Below are 15,391 nucleotides of genomic sequence, written 5' to 3' on the forward strand. Positions count from 1 at the left end.
TTAACACCAAACCAACTCTATGTAATGCTCTTCAGAATGTACTAGAAAGAGATAATGAAAATTACAAGTAAATGAGCACCAACAGATAGAAGCTACAAAGAAGGACAAGCAATTAAACAGAGGAGAAAGGCCATTAACAAATAACAGGAAAAATAACATGAAAAAGATAATTCCATACACATCAGTTATAATCATCAGTCTAAATGGTCTCAGCTCACCAATCAAAAACAATGAGCTGACAGAATGGAACAAAAAATAAGACCCAACAATATACTGCATTTAAGAAACACATTTAACCCAAAAATAAATTGATAGACTGAAAGTCAAAGAATGGAAAATAATTCTCAGTGTCATAGGAACCCAGAATGAAGCAGAGGTAGCTGTTCTACTTGCAAAACTGATCAAAATCTAGGAAGGTCACTATATATTTGTTAAGGTAAAACTCCAAGAAGAAAAGATAACTATCATAAATATATATGCACCAAACACTGGTGCCCCCAACTACATAGACAAATATTAACAGAGATGAAAAACCAAATAAGCACTAACACAATTTTAGTGGGGGAACTTAATACCTCATGCTCACAAATAGATATATCAAACAAAAATTCAAATGAAATATCAGCAATTAAGCAAAGCCTGTGAGGAAATGGACTTGGTAGATGTCTACAGAGTCTGCCACCCCTAAACATCACAATGCACATTTTTCTGAACTGTATATGAATGTTTTCTAAAATAGAGCACATACTAGCCCACAAAGCATGTTTAAGTAAACGTAGAGGAACTGAAATCATCCAATGCATAGTATCTAACCATAGCAATAAAACTGTGTATCAGTGAGAAAAGAAATCACAAACTACATAAACACATTGAAATTAAATAACACTTTTTTGAACATCCAATGGGTAACAGAAGAAATTGAAGACAAAATTAGACAGTATATACAATTAAATGAATACTACAGACCAAGTTCCCTAATGAACAAAGATGCAAAATTTCTCCATAAAATACTGTCAAGCAGAATGCAAAAAGTCATCAAGAATGTTATACATCATGACCAAGTAGAATTCATCCCAGGGATGCAAGGGTGGTTTTACATATGCAAGTCAATAAATATAATGCACTGTGTTAACAGAATCAAAGACAAAAACCACATGATAATGTCAATAGACATAGAAAAAGTATTTAACAAAGTCCACCACTCATTCATGATAAAAAGAAAAACTTACAGAAAATTGGAATATATGGTCTTTACCTCAATCTGACAAAAGCCATCTATGAGAAACCAAGAGTTAACATCACACTAAATTGTCAAAAACTGAAAGCTTTCTCTCTAAAATTGGGAACAAGACAAGGATGGCCAGTATCATCACACCTATTGAATATAATTCTGGTACCATTAGTCTGAGCAATTAGACAAGAGAAAGAAATAAAAAGAAGAAAGCTTGAAAAGGAAGTTAAATTATCATCATTTGCAGATAACATGATACTCTACATCAAGAACTCAAAATTTTCATCAAAAGGCTGGTAGTTTTAATAGCCATATTCAGTAGTGTACCTGGATAAAAAGTCAACATGCAAAACCCAATTGAATTCCTGAACACAAGCAAAAACCACACCGTTTACAATATCATCCAAAAAAGAAAAACTTGTGAATCAGACTGACAAAGGAAGTAAAGTATCTAAACATTAAGAATTTCATTACTCAGAAAAGAAGATTGAATAGAATATTTAAAAATAGAAAGCTATCCCTTGCTTATGAATTGGAGGAACTAACAGTGAAAATGGCCCTACTTCCAAAAATGTTGTACAGATTTAATGCAATCCCAATCAAAATAACTTTATCACACCTCATAGAACTAAAGAAAACATTGCTGAAATTCATTTGGAACCAGAAGAGACCTAGAATAGCAAAAGAAATTCTGCGCAACCAAAGCAAGTCAAGGGGCATCAAAATTCCTCACCTGAATTACACTACAAAACTGCTGCAATAAAATCAGCATAGTGTTGGCAAAAAGGCAGACCTGAGGATCAGTGGAAGAGAACAAAAGATGAAGACACAACTCCAAACACACTAAGCCACCTTATGCTTGCCAAGAGTCAAACAAGTTCACTGGAAGAAAGATAGACTCTTTAAGAAAAAGTGGCTTTCCAGAAGCTGAAAACTAAAACTAGATCTATATCTATCACTATGCACTGAATTAAAGTCAAACTCAATCAAAGAGATTATTATTATTAAAACAGAAATGTATTTTACTGGAAGAGAAAATATGTAGAAATCCTCAAAACATAGGTGTAGGCAGACCTATGAACACAACCCAAACTCGGTGTGAAATATTAAAGTATTACAAATGCTATCTCACCTTATTAAAAGCTTTTAATAACTACAACAAATCAGCAACAGAGTGAGAAGACAATATACAGAGTTGGGCAAAATTTTAGCCTTTGTCTCTTAGACAAAGTAGTTATGTCTAGGATGTATAAATAATTGAAAAATATCAGGCCTCCTAAATTGAAAGACCTAATCCAAAAATGGGCATCTGTGATGAATATACTCTTAGATTAAATTATCATTATTTAATATAAATGACAAGTAAATACATGAAAAATGTTCAGTATCATTGGTCACTAGAGAGTGCAAATTAAAACAACGTTGAGATTCCATCTTACTTCAGAAAGAATGGCTATCATTAAGAAATCAACCAATAGTGAATGCTGGCAAAAGTAACATTCTCTACTGTTGGTGTGAGTGTAGACTGGTGAAACCACTGTGCAAATCAGTGTGGAAATTTCTCAAAAGACTAGGATTAAAGGTGCCATTAGACAAAGGTATTGCCCTCTGGGTATCTTAGAAGAATCAAAAGCATCATACCAGAGTGATATATTCACACACATATTTATAGAGGTACAGTTTGTAATATCTGACTCTTGGAAGTAGCTCAAATCCACTAATGAGTGAATGAATAAAGAAGATGAGTTTTTTTATACAATGGAGTGCTACTCTGTTATAAAAGATGTTTGAGACTTTTATAGGTAAATTGATGAAATTTGAGACCATAGTCATAAGTGAAATAAATCAGACTCATATGTGTATACATTCTATTGTTTCACTAGTGTGAGAAGCTGAACAAGTAAATAAGTATCCAAAATGTATAATGGATATTAAGATACTGTTAAAAAAAAAAGAAGCTGTGATGAGGGAAAGGGAAAAAGAAGGAATGAAAAAGAAATATCCATCATCTATTTATCTATACATATGTGATTGTTAAGATAGTTATACAACTCATTTCTCTTAATACATTGAAAAGAAAGTTTTGTGATAGTATCAAGTGGACAATACTTCATGCCTATATCTTGTACTAAATAACTAGCATGAAGATAACAATACAGAATGTATCAATTATTGTTACTCTTCTACCAGCCTTTGGTGAAATTGTTTTATTGTTATTTTTATTTTTCTCATTAAAATGAAAAAATTTTTAAATTAAAAAGTATTGCTTTAAGAATATTGACACAAGGCAGCTAATATCATACACAATGGTAAAACATCAAATACTTTCTACCTAGAATCAGTAATAAAAGAAAGATGTCTGCTCTGGTCATTTCTATTTGATGTACTAGAAGTTCTGATTAGTACAATTAAGCTAAAAAGAAAAAGAAATAAAAGACATCTGGGATACAAAAGGAGATGTTATACTACATGTACTTGCATATATCCTGATTTTATATAAAAGAAATTCAAAACATTCACCATAAGCTATGAAAACTAGTAAAGGAAATTCAACAAGGCTAAAAGATACAAGATAAGATATAAAAGTCAACTACACTTCTATGTATCAGTGATGAGAAATGTAAAAGTAAAACAAAATAATTCATTTTGCAATATGAGAAAAAGAAAATATTTAGGAGTTATTAAAAGGTGCAAGTGTTACACACTGACAACAACAAAAAAACATTGTTGAAAAGTTCTAAGGACCTAAAGTGTAGAAGGATGTCTCACATTCATGCATATGAAAATTAGTAGTTAAGATTGTAATGTTTCTAAACTACTGATTGTTGGGAGCCATTAAAGCTGGAAATTGACTACATGTACAAAGCTGGAGCATGACCTTCTCAAGAACAAAAATTGCCTAGGACTTCCAGGAGAACATGGTGGACAGATAACAGCAGCTACAGAGGCTCTCTGAGATACCCAGCTTAGAATCCAAGAATGGTGTGGTGTGAGGAGTCCTAAGCAAGGGGAGATATACCCTGCTGATCCAGGAACAAACTAAGCTGAGAGAAACCAACTGGAAATGCAATGCTGGTGCTATAACTGGAACAGATAAAATCTCAGCATGGAAGCTGGAACCTGTGCCTCTGGAAGCAGTGATTTGAATTCCCTGCTGCTGCTGCATCCAAATAAGCACAACAGGGAGAGAGACATGCAAAAGCTCTGAGAGCGGGAATGGGCGAACGAAGTTGAGAGTGGGACTGGAGGGGAGCCCTGCATCGACCTGCAGTGAGTGAGAGGAATGAGGACCCTTCCATAGACTAGGAGGCCCCAAAAGAGGACATTCTGGGACCAGGAAGAATAGCCAGAATAGGACGTTGCTGTGACTTTAGTCGCATATTCCCCTCTTAAGCAGGATTGGTGTGGAGCACTTGGCCTGGGTGATGCCGCTGACTAAGACCCAGTAGGCTAGCCCAAACCAGGTCATAGCACCTGGCAGTGCACCCTAGCAGTGAAGCCTTCCATAGGTTGACCTGGAGGGGCAGGCCCAGCAGAGGCTGCCCAGGTCTGTGTCTCCCTAGTACAATGTAGTGGGCGGGAACACCTAGCCAGCACAATTCAAACAAACTGTAACCTACAAAGAAAAAAACTAGGCCTCCTATTTACGCTTACATGGAAGGAACAAAAAATATGGGAAGAAGGAGCAACAAGAAAGATTCCTCAGTCCCCAATCCTGAGAACACTGATCCAGGAAAGGTAAATGCAAAGGAGAATGAGGACAGAAAACACGCAATATCAGACATGGCACCGGTAGACATAAAGTGGTATCTCCAGAGACTCATAGACGAGTTCAAAAGTGAAGTATTTAATAAAATAAAGCAAGATATAAGTGAATAGTTAGAAAAATGCTAAGCACCACCCAAGAAAAAACAGATTGTGGAATGGAAAAACATAAAAAAGGGAGAATTGTTTGATGGAGAAAATAGAGAAAACATAGAATACATGAAGCAAGTTCAAAGAGATTACGAGGAAACTAAAAACTATCGAAAGCTGGCATAACAGTTTGAAAGAAACTAAGGATAGATTATCTGAACTGGAGGGCAGATTTGTAATGTGGGAGCCTGAAATGAAAAACTTCTTAAAAATAACAAGGAAAAAGCAGCAATAATAGAAAGGCTAGAAGATGATAAGAGGATCTATAACTTAAGAATTAAGAATGTAAAGGAAGAAGTAGGGACACAAACAGATGAACTACAAAGGCTACTCACAGAAATAATCCAGGAGAATTTCCCTAATTTAGCAAAAGGTAAAGATATTCAGCTGTATGAGGCATACAGGACCCCAGCCACCTACAACCTAAACAGAGCTACATCCTGGCATATAATAATCAAAATTCCAGAAATCTAATATAAGAACAGAATATTAAAAGCCATCAAAGACAAGAAACAGATCACTTACAAGGGAAAACCCATCAGAATTAGAGCAGGCTTCTCAGCACAAACCATCAAATCATGAAGAATATGGGGGGAAATAATTCAGGCTTTGAAAGACAATAACCTCCTGCCAAGATTGATATATCCTGCACAACTGTCCCTAGAAATTAATGGAGAAACAAAGTGCTTCCAGGATAAAGAGGAACTAGGGAAATTTGCAACCACCAATTCAACTCTACAGAGAATACTGCAGGACATTCTAAAAAAGAAAAATACCAAAATGCCAGAAACAGTGGCAGAGAGGCCACAATGAATGGAGCAGAAAGTGATTGAAGAAGACAAACTGACAACTAATGACAGAAAAAGAGCTCACCGGAAATGAGGCAGAGAAAGTGATATAGTATGAACAGCTATTTTGGAGAAAACCAAACATCATAATAGTTAGTGCTGATTTAATATCATCTTGTTTTTGAAGTCCCATCAAGTTTTTATTCTTTTGTCTCCATCAGTCTTAACAGGTTGTAGCTTATTGGATTTTATTATATGTGATAATATAAACAAAAACTTTTATAGACAAGGAGATTATACAGAAACCATTGTTTATTTTCTGTTAGTTGGTTCTAAATACCCTGTAATACTGTCATTCTCTGGAATGGTTTTACATTTTCTTGATATGCTTGATGCTATAGTATACAAAGATATACTCAAAGATTTCAAGGAAAGAGACACTATGGTAACTACTTTTATGTTGGGATATCTTGTGGTGAAACACTATTTTGCTTAAATGGTTATGTTCTGACCTGTGCTGTTTTTCTGTTATGTCTTTTATTTCAATCTCCTTTTTTATTATTTACTTTTTTAATCTTTTTAATTAAGGGAAAAATAAATTAAAATAGCAGGATATATTATAGTAACCCACTTTGATTTCCTATTAACTTGATTTGAAACCCTGTATTGCTCTCACCATCTTGTTTTGACTGATTTTAATCTATTCTGTTTTGCTTGATAGTACCATGTTTGAGAGTATAGGCAACAATTGTGAAGACAATAAGATTCACTATGAAGCCCATTCTGGTTTGACTATTTTCTTCTTTTTTTATTTAAAGAGAAAAAAAAAGAAAGGACATGAAAAAACAGATATTCTGAAATGATAGAAAGGGAAGAAAAGAAACAACTCCTGGAAGCTGTAAAGGAAATCAGATCTGAAATAATCCCTCAGGTAAAAACAGAAATGATCAAGATAGTGAAATAATTTGTGAATATATTCAAAGAAGACATACATAAAAAATAGAGGAGCATAGGGAAGTGATGGAAACTTCAAAAGAACAATACAGGAAATAATTAGAATATGTAAAGCAGGTTGAATGAGACATACAGGAAATCAAAAATTCCATTGAAAGCTGCTAAAAAGAATGAATTAAACTGAAGATAGATTCTCAGACCTCAAAAAAATGACTGACTAGTGGTCATGAAAGAAAACAGCTCTTAAAAATAACAAGGAATCAGGAAATAACAAGTGAACAGCTGCAAGATGGTACAAAGAGAAATAATATAAGATCAATAAGTATCAATGAAAAAGGAGAAAACACAAATGATATAAAAAGCCTGTTTGCAAATGTAATAGCAGGAAATTTCCCAAACATGAGAAAAGAACCTGACATATACATAAGTGAGGCATATAGAATGACAATTAGGCATAACACAAATAAATCTACATGTGACACGTAATATTCAAGATTGCAGAATTTCAGCACAAGAACAGGATATTAAAAACTGCTAGAGAAGAGAGACCACCTATAAAGGAAAGCCATCAGAATCATGGCAGACTTCTCAACACAAACCTTCAAGTCAAGAAGAGCATGGAATGAAGCATTTCAAGTACTGAAAGAAAACAAATTCCAACTCAGATTGATGTACCCTGAAAAACTATCTTTCAAAGTTAGTGAAGAAATATATTACTTCCATGACAAAGAACAACTGAAAGACTTCATGATAACCCAACCAACCCTACAAAGAGTACTGAAAGTTATTGTAGAAAGAAATGGAAATGATCACAAATCCAAGAACATCAATAGAAAGAATAAGCAACCAACAAGCAGAACAAGCAATAAACAGAGGAGTAAAAGTAGGGAACCAACAACACAAAGATAACATGGCAAAGATAAACCAATACATATCAGTTATAACCATTAAAGTAAAAGGTCTTAATTCATCAATTAAAATAAATAGACTGGCAGACTGAATTAAGGAACAAAATCCAACAATATGCTTTATGCAAGAAACACATTTAATTCAAAAGAAAATTCACAAACTGAAAGTCAAAGGATAGAAGATAATACTCCAAGTGATAGGAATCCAGAAAAAAACCATAGTTAACAAATCTGCATATAGTACAAACTTCAAGCCAAGCATGATTGGAAGAGATAAAGCATGTCACTATATTATTGTTAGGGAAAAACTAAAAGAGGAAGAGATAACAATCAAAAATATATATGAACCAAATATGGGCACATCCACTATGCAAGACAAATATTAATAGACATGAAAAATCAAAAAGTAATAGGACAATCATAATGGAGTACCTTAACAGTCCATTGTCACAAGGAGAGAGATCAGACAAAAAATCAGCAAATAAATAATACAACTAAATCAAACTTGTGAACAAGTAGACTTACTAGATGTGTATAGAGTATTTCACTCAACAACATCTCAGCTTCACATGGGACATTCTCTAAAATAGGCCATATACTAGCCCATAGAATATGCTTAAGTAAATCCAAAAGAATCAAAATTATACCATGCATATTATTTGACCATGGTGCCATGAAACTGGATATTAATGACAAAAGAAATTGCAAAAATTTCATAAACACATGGAAATTACTACAGACTCTGTGGAAATACAGATCATCAATACCTACTTTGAAAATATCTATTCTCACAGGTTCAATAAAATAGAAATTGAACAGATTCCTAGAAACATATGAATTACCAAAGTTGGATCAAGAAGATGTAGAACTGATGAATAGATAATTTCAGTTAATGAAATTGAACATATAATTAAAACCTTACCAACAAAGAAAATCCCTGGTCCTGATGGATTCACAGCTGAATTCTAAAAGAAATTTAGAGAAGACTCCTCAAACTCCTGCCAACACTCCTCAAACTCTTCAAAGAAATTGAAAAGGAAGCAATTCTCCCTAACTCATTTCTGGAAGCAAATATTACTCTAATACCCAAACCAGGGAAAGATCCAACCAAAAAGGAGACTACACATGAATCTCACTAATGGACATAGATACAAAAATTCTCAATAAAATACTGGAAAACAGAATGCAGCAAGTTATCAAGAAGATTATATACCACAACCAAGTGAGATTTATCCTAGGAATGCAGGGATGGTTCAACATACACAAATCAATAAATATAATATACCATATCAATAGAGCCAAAAATAGGAATCACATGATCATTTCTTTAGATGCAGAAAAAGCTTTTATAAGGTCAAGCACTTGTTCATGATAAGAACCCTACAGAAAATTGGAATAGATGGTCTTTATCTCAATCTGATAAAAGCCTTATATGACAAACCAATAGCCAACATCTTACTAAATGCATAAATACTGAAAGCTTATCTTTGGTCCTGTGAAGTAAGAGAGATAAAAGTGGGAGAAAACAGAGAAGGAAAGAGGCCTCTATTATGGACTTGGGAGGGTTGTTGAAGAGACTCAATCACCTCTGGAAGAATCCAGAAAATAAGTGGACTTTATTTGGAATTGACAGGGGGTGGAGTTAAATGAGGAGGTGGAATGACATATTGATTGGAGGAACATTTGTATATGCTTGAAAAGCAGGAGATTTAATTTTGGATTCTCAAGCATGTGGGAGGTAATGCTGAAGGAGGTGCTGTCCAGTGCCACGTTAACTCACATGTGGGAAAAAACCCCATCATTTCTGTCTTTCGGTCATTAAGGGATGATGTGTCTATGTCTAGCTAATTCCTACTGAGCCAGGTTATTGCAGTAGGGGCAATGCATGACACAGAATGACAAGTAGATACCACTTGGTCCCAGCATTTTCCATCATGAGCACAAGTTCCTTGGAAGTGAAAGCTTGTATCCTGGATCAGATAAACCTCAAGAGGAATTTAAAAACATAGGGTGCTACACACAGCAAAAAAAAATTGTGATTAGAGGACCTATGATAAGTACTAGTAACTGCATTATTTATGGCTCTGAATTCTTGAAAAGTAGATCCCATTGGGTTTGAGGACAGGAAAAATTTTAGTATTGTATGGAGAGTGTACAATCTTGAGAAATCCATTTGTTAATAAGTGGTAAATTATGGGCTTAAGACTCCAATGGCATTTGGAAGCTAAAGGATATTGTGGGACACAGGAAAAAGGGGGAGGGGATCCTGAAGCAAATAAGTATTGGAGAGGTATGGGTTGCTTGGGTGGGGTTGGAAGTGTCCTAAACAGTGAGATCACCAATGGAAGCAGGAGAAGGCTTCTGAAACCTTGACACAAGGTGAGAGATTTTGGAGAAATGAGGGCTGTAGGTAGGGAGAAGAAGAAAGTGAAACAGTTTTAGGAGAAGGTCTCTACCTAGCAGAGGAGTGGGCCAGGTTGGGATAATAAGAATGTTGTGTGTGAAAAAGAATCTGAAACCTGCAAGGCATGAGTTCCATCTGAAGAGGTCATGATAGTTGGCCATCAACCCCTACTAGAGATGTGGGTTACAAACATTGCCTGAGTATTCAGGTGAAACACTAAATGTGGCCCCTGGGTCAAATATAGAAAAAAAGGTTTTACCTGAAATATCCAGTGAGACTCAGGGATCTGAGTCACCTTGGAAGGGACCATAGGCTCCAGGCCCTATTAGTTCTCAGCAATGAATCCATACACTTTAGCCAGCAATAAATCTGGAGGCAACAATGGCTCAGAGTCCTGAGAAGATGGAGAGATTGATGACTTACCTACTCTCTTGCAGAAAGAAGAATCAATCTTCCAGTGACCTTCAAGCTTGCAGATGGGGCAGGACCCCTGTGGTTGCCTCAGATCTGGGTATTCTCATGCCCAATGTCTCTCCTTGTTGCACCTGAACCATAGTCCCAGAAAGTCTCGGGTCCTGGGCTTGTGGATGGCTTGTGATTTGTGTTGAGCCCCAAGTACGGCAGCCAAATACTGGCCCTGAAATTTAGTTTGGAGTTTAAGTTGTGCCTTTCTGTTTTTAAAGAAACAGAATGCCATGCATAACAGTTCACTATGAGAAGTTTGAGGTCCAAGGGTAGACTGTTGGAATTTTGTCTCAATATCTGGGCCTGCCTGAGAGATAATGAATGAATTAAGGAAAATAACCACCTCAGGAGAGTCAGGTCGGACATCAATAAATTTAGAAAAAGCCTCCATCAGATGAGACATAAATTCTGCCAGATTTTTGTCCTGTCTTTAATTTAATTCATATAATTAATTGCTTGTAATTAAGCCATTTGGGGGAAATTGTGTGGAGGCCCATGAAGATTCATTCTAACATTCATAGGCCTTGGAGCCAACTGAGTATGGACTGAAACCTCCAAAAACTATAAGAAATAAAACTTTCCTTTCCCAACTTGGTGCATCAGGTATTTTGTCTCAGTGATGAGTAAAAAGTAACTAAGACAGCATTTGGTACCAAGGAGTGGGGTCATTTGCTGTGTCTATACCTGATCATGTTTTTTGAGAGGCTTTGGAAAAGCTTGTGGATAGAATTTGGAAAGGTTCAGACATGCCGCCTGGATGCATAGAACTGGAGCAGCTTAAGCTATTCTGTAGAGGAGATTCTGGTCAGAGATCAGGAGACCAGAACACTAATAGAAAGCCTCATGGTAAAGACCAGGTTTGGGAGGTTTCTGCTGGGAAGAAGGACTGCATTGGTTGTTGGATTCCTCACAATGCACGATGTGTGTTATGGCTTGGCAGAAAGTTTGTCTGCATTTTGCTCATGCCCAGAGACTTTGCCTGAGACTGAGACAAAGGGCAATGGACTGATTAGTATGGAAAAGGAAATTTCAAGGCAGTCAAATGTTGAGGCTGTGGCATGGCTATTGTTGGGGGCTTTTAGCCAGCTCTGTGTTGCAAATCAAGAGCAAAAAGCCCAGCAGGATAATTTACAATACTGTGAGTTTGGCCAGAAGGAAAACTCCAGTAAAGCTGTGGTTCATAAATATTTAACTGAGACTTCGATTGCTGAGAAGAAACAAAAAGCTATGAAAGATGGCCCTGGGGCATCCCAGGAAACATCAGGTCTCCACCCTTTGCAGCCTCAAAACTGCAAAAGTGAAATAATTTGCTCAAAGGAGAAAGGTGCAGAACACCACGCTCCAGAATGGCAATGGAGGCCACATGAAGTTCCAGAATGGTGGCAACATAGAGAAGATTTACTTCACAATCAGGTTCACAGAGCCCAATGATCCAGGCAATCGACCCCTGCAGCCAAAAGAGAGAAAAGCCTAGCTACTGCTCCATCTTGCAGCAAATGTTGGCAGCATCCACATGGTACTGATTTTACATGCAAGGAAAATGCACAAATTCTGAGGGTAGACAGCTTCCACCTCAATTACAAAGGGCCTGGGAGGCCAAGTAGTGTGCCCTGAGAGGGCAATTTGTAAAGATATAAGGGTTCAGCCAAGGTGCAGTGGAGATCTCAGAAATTTGGAAAAGCCAGGAACATGGGTATTCCAAGGAAAGCTGCAGAAAGTGAGCAGAGAATATTTAAGTGAAAAGCTGCAGGAGCTGAAATCCCTGAAAGTGCCATGGGGTGGAATCACCGAAGCCTTTTGGAGCTTGCACCCAGATTGCTTCACATGCTGAGCATGAAACTCTAGGACTTAATGTTCGCCCTGCTGGATGCTGGACTTGCTTTGTTTCCAATGCTTTATATCCTCCTGTTTGTAACTTTTGGAATGGTAATGTTTATCTTGTGCCTTTGCATTTCAGAAATGTTTAACCTTGTTTCATTTGTACAGAGGGTTACAGTTAAGAGTTTGCCATAGATCTTAGGGGAGACTTGGGACTTTGACTTCTCAGCAATGCTAAAAATGTTAGGACTTGGCAACTCCTGGAGATGGACTAAATGTCTTTTGTATAAAGGATGTACATGAGTCCTAGGGTCCAAGGGTGGAATGTCATGCTTTATGTCAGTGGCTCCTAGGCCTCATGCATTCACATTATGCATCTGTGATTGATTCATTGTATAGTGCTTGGATTAATGGTGTCAATGCTACACCCACATAGGGGTGGAGCCAGGATGTGATGTAATGGTAGGAAGAAGGTGTGTCTTGCTCTTTTGCCAATTTCTGCCTTGCTGTTTGCAATTGCTGTGAACTGTGGCCCTGTCATTCCACCCTGCCTTGGAGTCAACTGAGGATGACTGAAACCTCCAAAAACTGTAAGAAATAAACCTTTCAAAAGTTTATTGGTGCATCAGATATTTTGTCTCAGTGATGAGTAAAAAGTAACTAAGACAAGTGGTGACTGAACTGGAAGTGAGCCAACAGGCAAAAATGCAGAGTTGTACTCCATGAAGGAGTCATCACCTTAGTAGGGAGTACAAGAGAGAGAGATTGAGAGCGTCACACCCAGGCCTAGCCATCATCATTGGTAAGATGGAGATAGCTCTAGAAGTAAAGGAGTGGGAGGGGTGTCTTGATGTGGTGCTGCAGTTTACAAGACAGGAATCCCAAAGTGAGAGTTGACTCACTTGCATGGACCTGCGAGGATTGAGGGAGGCCAGTGGTGAATCCAGGCTAGTAACAGCAATGTCAGAAGCAGAGAGAAGAAGAATAAAAGGAGGAAAGGTCTTCAGGGAGAGGAGACTCAAACTGTGGTAACCCCCGGGAGTCACACAAATGTCACTGCTCCAGTCATGACAGACTGGAGAGAAAACAGAGAAAGAAGGAAAGAAGCCTTTATTGCAGGCATGGGAGGGCTGTTAAAGAGATGCCGGCTTGAAAAGTGGGAGATTGAACTTTTGGGCTCTCAAGAAGACAGGTGGTAGTGCTGAGGGAGGCACTGTCCAGTGCCATGTTAAGTTGCACATGGGAAAAACCTTTCACATTGAACATAAAATCAGAAACAAGACAAGGATGTCCACCATCACCACTCCTATTCAATAGACTTCTGGAAGCATTAGCCAGGGCAATCAGACAAGAGAGAGAAATAGAAGGAATAAAGATAGAAAGGAAGAAGTTAAATTATCATTATGTGCAGATAAGAGGATACTCTAAAAAGAGGACTCCCAAAACTCCACTGAAAGACTCCTAGATCTAAAAAGCACATTCAGTAATGTAGCTGGATACAAAATCAACATTCAAAAATCAACAGCATTCCTGTACACAAACAACAAACTCACTGAGAGAGAAAGAAGGAAACCACAACCTTCAGCAGCATAAGCATCTGCTTGCAAGCAGGCAGTCCTGAGTTCAATCCCCGGTACCGATAAAAAGGAAAAAGACAAAAAAAAAAAAAAAAAAAAAAACAAAAACAAAAACAAACAAACAAACAAAGAAATACTTGGGAATCAACCTAACAAAGGAAGTAAAAGATCTATACATTGAAAATTATATTACTTTGTAAAACAAAATCAAAGAGGATTTCAGAAAATGGAAAGATATACCTTTTTTACGGACATGAAGAGTAAACATTGTGAATATGGCCATTCTCCCAAAATTGTTGTGCAGATTTGGTACAATTCCAATCAAAATACTATTAGTATAACTCAGAGATCTAGAGAAATCTTTTCTAAATTCATATGGAACCAGAAGAATAACAAAGGCAAGGCAGGAGGCATCACAATCACGGGCTTGAAATTATACTACAAAGCTATAAAATCAGCATAGTAATAGTAAAAAAAAAAAAGAAAGAAAAAGAAAACAGACCTAAAGATCAAAGGATTAGATTAGAAAATACAACCAAAACTACAAACAAAGTAGGCACTTCATCCTCAACAAGGGGGCCAAACAAGTTCACTGGAAGAAAGCTAGCCTCTTTAATAAGTGGTGCTGGAAAAACTGGCTCTCCATATGCTGAAAACTAAAACTCGATCTATGTCTATCACCATGCGCTAAACTATTGTCAAAATGGATCAAAGATCTAAATATTAAAACTGAAACACTACATCTGCTAGAAGACAAAATAAAATCTGGAAGACACATGGATAGATGTAGAATTCATGACCAAAAACCAAGCTGCACAGAAGATACTTCCCAGAATCAACAACTGGAATCTCATTTTATTAAAAGTTTTTGCATTTCAAAAGAAATCTCTAACAGTGTGGAAAAAAAAGTCCACTAATTGGGAAAAAAAATCTTAGTCAAATATCCCTCAGACAAAGAACTTGTATCTGGAACCTAAAAAGAAATTTAAAAGATCAGTCCTCCGAAATTCAAAGACCCAATCCAAAAATGGGCATCTGAGATGAATATGTACTTCTCAGTTGAAGAAATACAAATGGCAATAAATACATGAAAAAATGTTCAGCTTCATTGGTCATTAGAGAAATGCAATTTAAAACAACATTGAGATTCCATTTCACTTCAGAAAGAATGACTATCATTAAGAAATCAATCAATAATGAATGAGGGCAAACGTAACATTCTTCACTGTTGGTGGGAGTGTAGAATGGTGCACCCACTATGGAAATCAGGTGGAGATTCCTCAAAAAGCTGGGATTAGGGTAGCTGGCAGCACCTTCACCTGGAGCTGGAC

The sequence above is a fragment of the Cavia porcellus genome, unplaced genomic scaffold (assembly GCF_034190915.1).
Source record: "Cavia porcellus strain 051 isolate PalLab524CR breed Dunkin Hartley unplaced genomic scaffold, mCavPor4.1 scaffold_25, whole genome shotgun sequence".
In the NCBI taxonomy this organism is placed as follows: domain Eukaryota; kingdom Metazoa; phylum Chordata; class Mammalia; order Rodentia; family Caviidae; genus Cavia; species Cavia porcellus.